The sequence below is a fragment of the Heliangelus exortis genome, chromosome 18 (genome assembly GCF_036169615.1).
Source record: "Heliangelus exortis chromosome 18, bHelExo1.hap1, whole genome shotgun sequence".
In the NCBI taxonomy this organism is placed as follows: Eukaryota; Metazoa; Chordata; class Aves; order Apodiformes; family Trochilidae; genus Heliangelus; species Heliangelus exortis.
In genome coordinates this window covers 10,700,492-10,715,426 of record NC_092439.1, presented here as the reverse complement: position 1 = coordinate 10,715,426, position 14,935 = coordinate 10,700,492, and the positions used below count along the sequence as shown (strand labels likewise).

Here is a 14,935-nt window from a genome sequence, read left to right as displayed (position 1 = left end):
TGCTCGTGAAGCTCTATTTTGTAGAGTATCTTTGAAGAAAATCAGAAAAATACCTAAAATTTTATTTACTTTGAACTGAAGAATGCTGTATTTGACTACACCCGTAATTCTACAGTAAGAGCTGTGGCTGAAGCCTTCTGCCTACAGCTGGTAAACAGGGAATTCTATGTTTCTGCCTTGCCTACACAAATGCATTTCCTAGAAGAAATTTACAGCAGTCTAGAGAAATTATATTTGTGTTGGTGTCCTGCTTTCTCTGCTTTTTCCCTCATAACATAATGGATTTTCTTGTTGAATCTCAGGGTACAAATTCATTTATTAAAGATCAAGATTCACCTTGAATATTATGAAGGACAGGATATAGGGTTATTAAAAAAGAAAAAATGATGAAAAAATGTAATTTTTCCACTATATGGGCGTATGTAAGTGTGTTCATGTACTCTGTGTCTCTTTTCAGAGGGGACCACATTTCCCCTTTTTGCTTCTTTTTGCTTTTAAACAGCTGCTTTCATGAGCAGTGGTACAGACCCAACATACATACCTTTCAGATAGGCAAACACACTTCTTTTTGTTGTTATTAAAGAAACTAGAGCTGAAGATAATCAAGTAACTGGGTTAAAATGAAATAACTCCTGGGAAACAGAATGCATAGTTAAAAATAAATTCATTGTGAAAAGTTCCCCAAAAGGATCTCTTCAAGTTTATGGCAGAGAATTAATCTGTATCCCAAAAAAGAATAAAGTCGGCAATTGTATGCACTTTTCATGACTCTCATGTAAAACCTGGCAAACAGATTATTTGTTGGCTTAGTAGATTAGACATGAGGGCTTCTGTAAATTAAAAACAAAAGCAGCTTTGGAATGTATTTCACTGTCTCAGTTGGAAAACAAAGATCTCTTTCCCTCCACCCCTTCTTTTCCTTAGGATAATTAAAAATAAAAAAGTGTGCAGAGCCATATAAATAAAACAAGGGCTGGGATGAAAAAATAAAAAGGAAAATCTTCCTTCAAAGAGATGTCAGCAATCACAGTTTTCATTTGTCTGTGCCAAGAAATGTGCTTATATGTAGGTCTGAATGTAGTTTATTCTTGACTATTTATGGAAGTTATACTCTTAGAGATCTTAATATGTAATAAAAAAAGGAAAATCCTTAATTACAATCTGTTTTAAATGATGCTTAAAAGCTTTCAAATACTCCTCTAAGCATTACACAATGTTCCACTGTCTTCCTCTTCTAGCATTTCTTACCGGTACAAATGTATTAAAGTTTATGCTCTAATTACATAGGATTTTGTTGTAATTTAGTTCAAGAAAGTGTGAGTACGTTCTTCATGGGCAAAATATGTTACTTTGAATTTCTGAAAACCCCCTTTGGCTATACAACTTCTCCTCAAGTTTGTAACCTCAGAGAGCACAGTCTGTGGTAAAGAGCATGGAATACATTTAAAATACAGCTTGCTGTTAAAAATCATTCAAGAAAGAGGAAAAATGCACAGTTCAGAGTGTGAGTGCCTGCGGATAGTCCAGGATTGGGTCCTGGCATGTTATGCAATTATTTACTTTTCTATTAAGTGAGAAATTTAAAAATTGTCATAAGTCACTAAATACATATTCTGACCAGAAGCTACAGAATAACTTGAGATGCTTGCCTAGCACACAAGCTTCTGCTAGTACTGAATGCTTTTGTCAATGTTTATTCTTCCCCTTTTGTTTTGCGATAGATTCTTTCGGTATTTCTCCATCTTGTTATTTCTCTTTTCATATTTAATTTTGGCCTGAGTCTTGTCAGGCTTGGGTGGTGAGAGGATGACAATTCAGAGGAAATATAGGGTTCCCATGGAGAAGTCTTTGATCAGTCATAGGAGCAGCTCAAAATGACTTTCCTTTTCCAGAAACTTCTGGTGCCCCATTCTGCTTTGTTACATTCAGCTTGAGAAAAGCGTGTGGGGGAGAGAGTAACTTGAGAGAGGTAATATCCCCCTGATGTCGCCCTCTGTGGTACAGCCCATCCTGTAAACAGTGTTTACTATGTGTGTTTTCCATAACAGTCTTTAAAAGGATGCTTCTGCAGGATATTGGATGCAGTGCATGGTTATGCTGCTTTTTTTTTTACCTGCTGATTCGCAGAATATTCTCTACAATATTCTACTATTCGCAGGTAGTATTCTCGAGATAATTCCGATGAGTGTGAAAATCATTTACTGGTCGTGGAAAAGTAGAACTCCAAGTGGACGAAATGAAGTCCTCAGAAGCCATATGGAAATCTCAGGGATAGAAATTGACAGTTTGCTGGAATCTATCTAGATTTCATGCATAGCACTATCCTTTACTCCCACTCTTGAAGGACTTTTCTTAGAAACAGTGCAACCAAAAAATCAGACTCTAGGATGTTGTATGAGGGATGCACAATCAGTTTTTGAATCAGCAGTTGGGAAATATCTTAGGCAGTTTTGGCTAATAGAATTTTCTGGCCAGTTATCAGGCGTGTTCCATTCAAGACAGTAATTCTCAAGGATATTCTTGATTTTATTTGAATGTTTTTTATCATGAACACTGCATTCTTTATGTAGAAACTAGCATTAATTTTCAGTTCTAGGCCAATTGGCAGATCCAAATACAAATACTACTAATTGGCTGCTCATAAGTCTTTCTAGCAATTAATTCAGTCATAAATGATTCAGACCTTTCTGTAACCCAAATAAGATTCATGCTTGGTTTATTTTCACAGAATTATTTCATGCTAGACAAGGATTTGTAATAAACTGTTATTGAGGTGGGGAAAATCAGATTGTCTATTTGATAGTCTCCATTAACTCTACTGCAGTGTGGCAAACAGAGAGTGTAAGCTGTATTGTAAAGCTTTTTTTTAATTATTTTTATAAAACCACAAATACAGTTCTTTAATTTCCAAATTTTGCGTGGAATATTCTGTCAGCAACTTTGAAACTCAAAGTATAAGGAAAGGTTACCTAGGTAAAGATGTAAGATTCTAATCCTGACCATTGTTACAATGATGAACCAAATCTTCCATAAAAATCGGTTGCTTCACATGAGATTATGCACACATCCATTTGGGTGTTGTTATTAAATTTCCAGGTAAATGTTTTGTTATCTAAATAACTGAAATGAGTAGTTGAAAGTAATCAACTTGTACATTATCTTCACTGTGCCTCTGTATAGTGACGAGCCCACGTGGATCAGGACCTGTAATGGAGCTCTGTCATGTGGATCCTGTGGCATTCTTTGTAAGGCATTTCATCCTGGTGTTCCAGCCAGATTTAAAATATTTCTGTGATTATGGAAATCTCAGTACCTTGAATAGACTGCTTCTTTGTAGAACTGTTAATAGATAGTAGGGCTGACTATGGACTAATGACTTGCCACTGGCCTTTTTTCATGCCAGAAATTGTATTTTCTTCCTAGATAAAAATCTTTAGGAGCTTTTCAGTGCAACAAACTTCTTTTTCTCTTCAGACTTGTATAAGTGAACAGTTTTTGTGTGCATTTGTCCATAAATGGTGAAACAGATAAGATCTCAAGATAGAGCTTAGTCTCAGGTCTCAGGTTAGAATGTTTATGACTCTATTGTAAGTCTCTGGCCCATGTGTGTTTGAAAAGTAAATGCTACCATAACCTTAACTATTATGTAACAGCAAAGTAATCATTCCCTGTTTAACTCCTAACTGTGCCTACATTGTCGGTCCTTTTATGGATGAAGAAGTGTTTCCAGACTTATGAGTAATTCTCAATGGCAACTTTTGCTCACTTAAAGTAAAACAGTACATATTTAACTAATTTTTTTTTTTTTTTTTTTTTTTTTTTTGGCCTCTCTGGCTCATATATAGAGCTCTGGCACAATTCTGCACCTCTCATTTAAGCTGTTTTATGGGATGAACTCTAAATCATCATTGTCTAAGTTGTCAGGATGGGTAAGGTGATTAGTAAGCTGCTTAGATTGAAAAGTAGCATATTTTAGGTATACTTGTTCTCTGCCAAAGGCTTGCTTTTCCTGTGTTGTTGGTTTTTGTTTGTTTTGGGTTTTTTTCCCCTGTCTCTTCATTATCCTCTGAAGGGACTGTACATCGTCCTCTGGTGATTAAAACTATGCCAAATTGCACATGTCTGCCTAAATCTTTCGGAATTGATTATTAATAGAGTTTTGGAACAAATAGAACTGTGTTAATTAGTGCATTTGTAATCAACAATAATCAACTCTATTCATCTATAACAAACAACTTGCCTGATCACACTATGATACAAAATAAAAGTGGCAACAGTTGTATATTAGCACAACTGACATGAGCTCTGTTTTTGTATGCATTGTTCTTGGTGTGATCTTTTTGACTTGCTTTAGGTTTTTAATCATGTTGCATCATCTGCCTGTCTACAAGGTTTCTTGGGTACCCCACTCTATTGCAACTTTTACTGGTGTGGCAGAGCATCTACCATAAATCAGTGGTGGGTGTATTGATCTAAACTATGCCTCCGATCTCTAAGTCAGCATATCTCTATCAAACTTATTCATGCATGCAGCTGCATCTTCTGGTGTTTCAAATTATTTTTGTATGTATTTTGGTCATGTAAAAATATTTATCTGAATAAATTACATGGTCTGATAGAACATGGTACCAAAATCCTATCTATGTCTTAGGTTCTTTGTAAGATATCCAGCTGTCATGCATTGAATGTTACTGATATATCTCATAAAGAACTCAAGAACTCTAATTCTTTTTAGGGATGACTAAAACTCAGAACTTGTGGAACCGCAGTGCAATGGGCAACAAACAGTTGGGAACCTTGCAAGACATTGCAGTAAGATAATTCTAAGACAGCACTGATTAAGGCCAAGGACCTATCTAGCCAAGTATCCTCTACTCAACTGTGATAATAAACCCCAGCACAGATTAAAACCACGAAAAACATGCATGATATTTTTATACCCAGCTTGCTTCTAGCCTCTATTTTTCAACTCAGAGTTCCTGATATTGTGTGTTTGGTCAGTAACTCACAGTGTATTTCTTTATTTCAATAGTAAGCTACTACTGTCTTGCAAGTTCAACTCTTCTACCAGCCAGTATGAAGAACCACCTTTTGTTTTGTTTTTAACTTTGTTTTTCTGGCTTTATTTGGTAGTTCCTCATACTGGTTTCAGGAAAAAAAATCAAATCCTATCTGCTTTTTTTTTTTTTCTTTTCTGGATAAATTCTGTCCCTTCAACATCTTCTATATTATTTGTTCCAGCTCTTAACCATATTAAGGCCTTTCTTCTGGACTCTTGGAAGTTTGTTAATCCCTGTCATACTGGAGTCCCAAAACTGGACACATGTGTCTTTATGGGATCACCCAGTTTTTATATACTCTTAAAATTCTGCTGTTTTAAACAAGTGTAGAACCAGCCTTGGCTTCTTCCAGATTTTCTAGGGGGACTGCTACTGAGCAATGTCCTCAGTATCACAGTATGCAACATCAGTTTTCAGTCAGCTACCAGATGAATAAGCATTTAACAGAGGTGCAACTGAAAAACATTTCTAATTAGTTAAATACCTGCCTATTTACTTGGTTTTGTTGTTATTTTCTTTAAATTGTATTGGGGAGATGCCAAAACATCTGTAAAGCTTTATTTTAAATTTAAAAGCCTGTAGTACTCTGGTGTCAAGGACCTTCTGTGCTCACTTTTCTCCAACACTCAAGCCACCGAGCACTGGTCACGTGAATCCTGATAGAAAGCAAATGTTAACTTTTCATGCTTGAGTACCTGCTGACAGCTAACATTAAACTTGTAAGCACATGTATTTGCACTGGAAGTGGTATCTGCTCTATGAGAGGGAACACTGCTTAACATTGTTAGGTTATGTTCCTCAGATGCCCTTGCCAGAACGTAAGAATGGAGACGATTAAATAAGATTTGAAATATCAATTCTTAGCCATGACTGCTCACATACAAAGTGTGATGTCTGTGATTGTGACAGAAAATTACAGGCTAGTACATTCACCATTCTCTGCGTATATATATATAGTATGTATAAAATATGAATGAAAGCAAAGAGACAGTTCCCCTGAAGCCTTTTGCCAGACTCCCAGCACAGAAGCTGTTAACATAATCTGTCAACTGGAACAGCCTTTCACCAGCCTCAGAACTGAACCCTGTTATCCCTATGTTCTGTTCCAAGCAGAGCCTATTCTGGAACCATGATTTAGACCACATCTTATTTATTCCACTCCAGTTTATGGGAATTCAGTTCAACAGCTCCTGAAATAGCAAAACCGGTATCTTCCCAGAAAGTTTAGAGATTTCATCATGGTGCAACATCTTGATTCCTTTTCAACAGGACACCATCTCCCACCAGAACGGCCTGACTGCTTTAGTGTGTTCAGCAAACTGTCAAAATATACACTAAGATTTTTCTTTCCCCCTGTAAGTTATTTTCATTTCTGCTTTACCAGCAGGGAAGTAGGGTTGCTATTGATGCCAAGCTGAAGAGCTTTCTCATCTGTGTTTACTGGTAATTTACTTCTGCTTGGGGTTATCATAGATTTTCATTACAAAATTCATCAAATCTTGGCATTCAGTCCTGTTCTATGGAAAATCCAGTAAGACATCTTAGCATGATGACATGACACTCTCTTTCCTGCATGGTGTTTGTCCATGTTTTGCTCTGCTTATCCAGAGGCCAGTGTCTAGATTTTCATCTAAGTCAGCTTACCTTCTGACCTAAGAACAGACTTCTTTATCAAGAAGATCATCAAAGTGGAGGAGTGGGATTTTTCCTTTGGTGAACAGAACTACTTTCTAGCTTTCAGGGTTTTTGCCATCAAGTATTTTTACTTCTTTCAATCAGTTACAAATGTACCTGTGTGACCTGTTATCTCTTCCCTCTATACCCTTTGTGAGGTTTACTTATGAGATAAACTTTGGCAGAGACAACTTCTCTGAGGTTATCAGATTGTAATTAAATCTAGTACAGCTGATTACCAGGGCTCTCTTTTGCAATATAAAATAGTAAACAAAACCTTATAAATGTGTGGTGGAAAAGCATCATCGTGAAAGAGATTGTGGCTGATATTAAAAATTTTTTTTTGTTTTTAACACAATTAAAGAACATAGGATTTTATGCCATGGCTGAATTACATTAGTATACATAGGATTTTATGTTAATACAGAGTTGATGTACTGACTTCATATTAAGTGTTCGACCGTACCAATATACTCTATTTTAATCAAGCTAGTAACAATGATGCTATAACAAGGTTCTTCTCTGTACACAACTAAATAATCCTCAACTGAATCCTCAAGTACTCTTCTCAAGTGAAACCAAACCAAACCATATCCATACCCCTCTGCTCTAATATAAGTAATAATGAATAAATGTTGCCTAGAATCTCCCAGAATGGATTGACTTGAGCAGAGTTATATGATGCAGTATCTGTAGTCAGATGATGTCTGGTACATTTAGTGCTTATGCAAAGCATAACCAGAATATTACTGCAGTTGTGACATGGATGCTGGACAGAGTAGTTCCTTGTGGTATTTGCAGTCTAAGCTTCACTTGTCTGAGTCAGAGAGGGACTTTTTTTGTTGGTAGTTGACAGTCATGAAGACAAAAGCTTTTGAGGTGTTTTTCTCATTGTTTGCAGCGAAGCTGTTTCATATCTCTTCTCTTAGCTCATGAAATTCTTTTAGGTGATATTCTGCTGAATGTAATTAATGGTGACATAATTATCAAAAATTCTAACAGTAATGCAATCTGATATGTCATATTTAGGACAGGATTTTATCACGTTGGGACTTATAAAAGTTAGAAGGAAGCTGTTTAATACAGAGATAAAGGCAAAGTGATAGGAAATATCAGTGTGCAAATGGAAATAAACAAAGGCGGAAATAAAATCGGAAGAGCTGAATATGCTTTAGATTAGGGGAAATAGATATTCTTTAGTGTAGAACACTGAAAGAAAAAGCTGAAGGTCATGTTTCCAGGTCTTTTAGTGGGCCTATGAATGGCACTAGCTGGAGAATAACAGAGTATTTAAGATGTTGGTGGAAGTCTTTGGAGCATGTACAGACCTCTAAGGCTGTTATGAAAAAAAAAAAAACCAAAACATTTTTCTTTCGTGGTTTAAGGTGCTTCCCAGACTGAAAAAACAAAGCTGGTTGATCTAATCTCCTTGGAGTTAGTATTTGATATGGTGCAAGATAGGAAACTATCATAGAAGATGTGATTCTAGCATCACACCATCCAGCATCTATCATAATTGTGAGATCAGCAGATGCTATGTGAAATACTAAAAAATAATAATTTCTATGACACATAGATCCATCAGCCCAGACAACAATCATACCTAATGCATTCTTTTGCCAAACTGGCCCAAGGGCACACTACTTTCCAACTACATGCAGCAACAGCTTATCAGTCGTCACAAGGCAGCTTGGCATATACCCTTATGGTCTTTCAACTCCTTCCTCTATTTTGGTGGCTAAAGTACAGAAAAAGCTACTTTAATATCCTGTTTGCTTTGACTGTAACTGTAGCTGAAGGATCTTCACAGGGGACAAAACTTGAATAGCTAGGAAGACTATTTCTTCTCCTATTTTACCAGCCCTGTCTCCTTGAGGGCAGGTGCTGTTCAGAGGCAAAGGAAAAGACAAATCTCCAGATATCTGAGCTTTCTGAACATACATGAGTTCCTTTGCCTAGTTGCCAGGGAAAGGAAATTGAGGCACAAAATCAACAAAGAAGCAGACCTGCCTTACAACATATTTCTCCTGTTTATTTCTGGTGCAGTCTTTATTCTCACTCCAGTTACATAGATGTATCCTGAGAAAATTAAGCTTCTTTCTAGGCTACATGTATAGCAATTTTCTGTTCTTGAATTGCTAACATGGAAAATGTGGCTAGTTTCTTTCTGATTCTAAGATAGCAGCAGATCATTTACCTTTATTACACAGTTATCTTTCACCTTGTAAGAGTACCCAAGTCTTACTTTTAAATTTTTTTTTCCCACTGCTTGGTGCCTCAAATGCATTTTTAATAATTTTTTGCTCTAGTAATAGGTGTCACACGTAACTGTATAGAATTTGCTCTGGTCTCTCTTAACGTTTGAGGACCAAAGACTTTTCCATCTGTCACTCAAGTGACTCAGGACTGTGTGTCAATGGCTTCATAAATGCAACTGTTCTGAACACAGCTGTTTTCATTGTACCTGTTAAGCCACAGTCTTATTAGCTGGCCATTTTCAGAAAACTGCCAAATTTAATTTGGTACTTTCACAGTGGCATTAAGTTTGTTTCTGTCATTTCTTGATGGACTAAAGCCCCACCTTTGGATTTAAAGCTGTAAAAAAAATCTACTGCTCCATGTAAAATATTGCTTCCTAAATGCAAGTGTAGCCAAGTGCACTGTTAAGATATTTAGAAGGTTCTTAGATTATTTCTATTTTAAAATACTTTTCTGTATTCTATTTTGTTAACTTCTTAGGTTAGTAAAAAATTGCTTTCCTGGCTTGACATTGACATAAATGTTCTCTTTTCCTCCCTCTTTACAGAGGACAGTTAATTTTATTGCTTGATACTTGGAACAGATACTCAGTTTGAATAGGACATTGTATCCCAGCCAGATCAATAGCTACCTTATGTTTGGGGGTTTTTTCAGTATTAGTTCAGCAATAAAAGAAATAAAGTCTGAGATTGCTCAGAAATTGTATAGATTTAATCCACTACCAAACATTATTAATGTATTCTTTGTAAGATTTCCCCTCCCTCTCCTATGACTATTTGTAGCTGTCATCCTCTAACCTTATTTTAATGAGAATGGCAGCTCTAAATCCCTTCTGATCACTTTTATTTCTTACTGGTTCTAAATAAGGACATTCCCAGTGTGTATTAATCTCACTTGGAGATGTTTAATCAACTGATCTCAGAGGTTGAGTCCTCTTATGCTGCCCTCTATCCTTTTGGCTCTTCTGTATTCTAGGGTCAACTGTGTTAGTATATCCACTGTTTGCACTAATTCAAACCGAGAATTTAAATTCAGGGTTTTTTCCCCACAAAGACTGGTGTGTTGACTTACTTTCTTTTTGTTGGATGCTACCTAGGAGGTGAACACAAAGAGCAAGTTAGGTAATTTATATTCTTACTTACTACAAATGAGACAACTTGATTTCTTTGTTCTGTTCCTTTCCATTTTCCACTTTTTTTTTTTTTTTTTTTTTTTTTTTTTTTTCGTTTATTCAAAGTGCCAGGCAAAATGAGGAAACAATTACAGGATGTTGGCTTTACAAGTGTCTGACTTTGCCAAATAAGTTGTTGGGTTTTTTTGGTTTTGTTTTTTTGGTTTTGTTTTTCCATTGTGGCTTGAAACATGCTAAACTCAAAGCCAAGTTACTAACCTAAAACTCATGGTAACTTCAGTTTTTTGCATTAGGCTTACAATAAACTTGGATAGTTTTTCCACAGTCTCTTTGCCAGTGATTAGTTTGGAAGATAGTATGGTTTGAATTTGCTGAGAGATCTACTGCTCTTAGCTTAGTTTTAGTACTTTTAAAAAGCAATCAATAATGCCTGATTTGTAATAAGCAAAATTTATGAACTGACAAGTAAAATGTAATTATAGTAGGTATTCCGTACAAGAAAAAAGAGGTGATCTTAAAGCAATCTCAGCATTCTGTTTGCACTCATTTTCATTCATATAAATGATTAAGTGGTTCTGTGCTAAAATGTTTCTCTCAAGGATTAACATGAGTCTGGAAAAGTTGTTGCCAGAGAGTTCATTACTGAAGTCAATGACCATTTGTATCAACTTTTCATTGTTACCTACAGACTAAATTTTTCACAGTATTAGTTTTATGACTACAATCCTAACTCAGCAGCAGCTTAGGTACCTTTTATTTTTGTTCTCTGGGGATTGTCCTTTATAACTGTAAATTCATTATAAAAGTGAAGCCTGCATCAAAGTCTTAGGTTGATATTGCACAAGGTCTTGCTGAAGGATCTCCTAACTAGGCTATTAAAAACCAGAAAGTGTTCAAGTCTTAATGCCTTCAAGTATTTAGAGAAATGTACATCTAACCACAGTAGGTCACATCATCAAATGGGCCATCCAGCTGTGTCCAATATGTAATGTTGCTGGTGAAACCTGTATGGACTGTTGCTAAAGCAGCAACAATATGATAACATATCCTGCCAACTCTGCAACAACAGATATAGAGGGCATATTTTGGGTGCAGATCATTTTATACCTGATATTTAAAAACAAATCAATATCTATTATGGTTGTTCGAAACTTTTCAAACTCTTCAAAACTTTTGACTGCAAAACTTATAGGAAAACCTGGGCCAGCTCTTACAGGAGCTCTATGGCTTTCTTCAATAAACTGGGAGATGTATGCACATAAAGCTCTACGGCCCCCTGTGGCATCTCATACGAGGGTGAAGGGATCAGTCAGCACTAATCTTTCCTCAAGATTGGGGCCTAGGACCTAGAGTTGGAGAGGATGCAAGGAGAAGATGAAAGGAGAACTCTGAGCCTGCTTCATCTGTACTCAGTGCCAAGGAGCAGCACAATGATAGCTATTGTTAGGCTAGATGCAAATTCCAGCAACAAATATTACATTGGTTTTCTTAAAAATTAGAAAAAGAAACCTTCCAGATACGCATATTTCATTTGTGGGAAGTAAAATAATGACGCTGTCAGCTGCTAGGCAGAAGAGAATTTATAGGCTGTGTGTGAAACTTGCTTTTCATTATTTTAGACCTTGAGATGCTTATGTGAATTTGACTTGTGAGATTATCAAATAGTATAGGCTTATATCAGAGAACAATATAAAAGTTTTAATGGCTGCTTTGCAACCATGTTGGTACTAGTCACCAGGTTTCATGGTAAGTTTACTCAGCCCATTTTGTGAAGAGGAAAAAAAAAGGCCAGGCCAATCCCTGATCTTAATCAAGGTTCAGGGTATGGAACATCATGGCAAGCTGACCTGCATGCCAGTCTCAGTTCTGTAGGAATACTTACTTCTTTAATGTTTGTCTTCATATTGGGATGTGGCTGATGAGCTTCCTTATCCATATATCCATATAGTAGCATGGTCTGCAAATCTTATTGCCTGAGCCAGGAAAGGTGCTCTATATATTTGAACCTTCTTCTCTTTATGGTGATTCTAAAAAGAGAGGCTTGGGAGAATCTTCCAAACAGACAGTTTTGCAAACCTTATTGTCCTGTCACAAAAATAACCAATACTTTGAATCCTACCGATTTTTTCAAATAGTGGGAATAATCCATATGTTTGTTAGCTTCTTTCAGCCTCTAGATTCTCCCAGAAATATGAAACAAACCAGGCAGGTACATTCTACAGTGAAGCTCTGAGGCTTTTGAAGGTGTGACTGTCTTGCCTACTGGCATTGGTCTGTGCTAATATGAAGCTAATGGCACTTCTCCTGAGGTACTTCTACAACTTCAGCCTCTTTTCAGAAGTCCAGAGTCAGTGTCAGTGCCAGAGGAGTGATAGTGATAACAGTAATGGGCACTTGAGAAATGCAAGACAGACCCACAAAGAAGCATTCAAGTTAGTTTTTTGTCTGGTGGAAAGGAGAGATCAGGGTAATTAGTGTTTCCAATGAGCCCAATTTATACTCTGGAAGTCTGAATTTTACTCTTTGTGTCTTGGTCCCCATATTTTCTCAGTTAGAAACCTCTGTTTGGTTCTGTGTTATTGAACTTTGTGACATGACAGCAATTAGAAGACACTTAACAGAGACAGAGGAAATGGTACACTATCAAAACTGCTGCTTAAAAAAAAAAAAAAAGGACAATTTTTCACTATTTAAGTGATTAGATCCCGTCATTTCTTGTTGTTCTTCACAGGCTGACACAAGGAACAGGACAAAGGACCATATAGAAATAAGATGAAAATTCAGACCAGATGTCAGGAAGTATTTTTCATGGTGAATGTGCGTGGTGGCCAACCAGGTAAGGCACAAAAGCATTTTCCAATTTAGGAAATAATTAGATGGCCTGTCATAGACAAAATGGTTTTCCCAATTTCCTCTTTCTCTAAGTTTCTTACATTCTTATTATACCCCAGCCACTATCTGCTTTTCTGTGCCTGGAAGCTTCATCATCATCTGGTCATGGACCTAGTTCTCATAGACATGAAGAACTATTATTAACTGCTAAGTGAACAGCTACTGAGATAGCTATTATCCTGTCAATATTATATTATGCTGTTATGTTCAAGGTCTAATAACGCATGTTTTGAAGTGCAGAGTTTCTGAAAGTTTTTATCACAGTTACAAATGAGTATAGGAGAATATCACTGAAGAAAACATGCTGGGTTTCTTACATTAAAGAGTTTCAGTGTTAAAAAGTGATTTAAATGTTGCATTAAAAAAATAAATAAATAAATGGACAAATGCACCTCCCTAGCCCCTCCAAGATGAATATGTTTCTGGAACCTTTGCTTTAGTTGAGGCCTTACTCCCAAGTCTGATATGGACTTAGTATGTAATCTTGCTGCCAGTCTTTTAAAACCTCATTCCTTCTCTTTCGTGTTCATTTCTCAGGTGAATATGAGTGAGCAACTATAACTATTTGGGGCTCTGACATTTGACCTCTCCAAGTATCAGTCAGCACTAAGTTAATTTATCATGCTTGTGGCACTCATTTTAGTAAAGTGTTGGTCCATTACAAGTTCTTATGTGAAAGCTATTAGAGAGTGACAGATAATGCCAACCAAGGACAGACCTGGAAACTGAAACTCTTTAGTTTGTAAGATTTTTTTCCAGGAATGATTAAGTAAGAAATTTAAAAGACTTGCTAAAGAAATCAATATAGCAGCAGGCAATGTCTCAAAGTTAACTGAAAGCTGTACTTGTGTGTGTTGTTTTCAGTTTGCAGATTACAGTTTCTGGGTTAAAAATTGTTAGTGTTTTAAATTCTCTGATTCCATTTAGGAAAAGTCCTTATTCTTACACTAAAATATTATGTCAGCATCTCCCCTGTTGTCCTTACTGTGAATTCATGACACTACAGTACAATATAAAAAGGTTCTGGTTAGTGATCATTTTGGCGTGCATATTTCTCAGTGTCTCAGTCTGACAAGAGTCTGTAAATGTCATGGAATAATTTTACAATCAAGTCATGTTACTATTACAGTTAATGCAATGTATCAGACAAAGTAGTCCATAAACACCAAGACTGTGTAATAACAAAGAACAAATAAAAACCCCTCATCAAACCAAGTACCAAAAATTTAGTTCGGTGCTCTAATTTAGTCTGCAGTCAGTAAGCAAACAAGCTATTGCAAAACAAATTTTCTGTAATATTAGGGAAGACCAAATATCCCCCTTAGTATGCCTGTGTTTACCTTTAAAATACAAGAGCGTGTGGACTTACTCATATAGCTGAAGTTAAGATTCTGCATATCTATTTGTAGGAACAGGGGTGTTAATTCAGTAATAATCCATACTGGAGAAGAAAACCCATTGCGGGGGAGAAGGGGCTTGATGAAGAACAAAATCCACTGTGTGCTGCAGGCAATTACAAGGCCATTTGTTGACTCCTTAAGAGCCTTCTTAGAAGAAGTCTTTAGCTAGAAAATAAGCTGTGTGAAAATCCAGGTTCTGTAATAGATAATTACTTGACATCACAGGTCATCTTGCATTCCTGTTCCTTGCTTATTTTGCCTCCAAGGGAATGGTAAGGTTAAATTTGTAAGTGGATTTTCAAATTCTGAGAGGAAATGTGCTACATATGTGCAAGGTATTATTAATAGTAATATCACAGTGTCAATTGGCATAGCTGTGTCCTAGAAAATAGTTCTCATATCATTATTAGCTGTGACTCTTCCAGTAGGAAGAATAGGAAATGTTAAGTACAATACTTAAAAAATTAAGCTCTTGAGCATATTTTCTTTATGTTTATGCACCACTGAAAATAATAACT

General features: G+C 36.3%; 1 long non-coding RNA gene across 2 annotated transcripts in view; it reads left to right on the top strand.

Annotated features, from left to right (window-relative positions):
• Positions 1 to 14,935, top strand: part of LOC139804652 (uncharacterized) — a 116,373-nt gene that overhangs the window by 31,663 nt on the left and 69,775 nt on the right. For both annotated transcript variants that reach the window (XR_011729476.1, XR_011729475.1), the window contains exon 3: positions 12,857 to 12,961. This is a non-coding gene — a long non-coding RNA (uncharacterized lncRNA). The remainder of the gene's footprint in view (positions 1 to 12,856; positions 12,962 to 14,935) is intronic.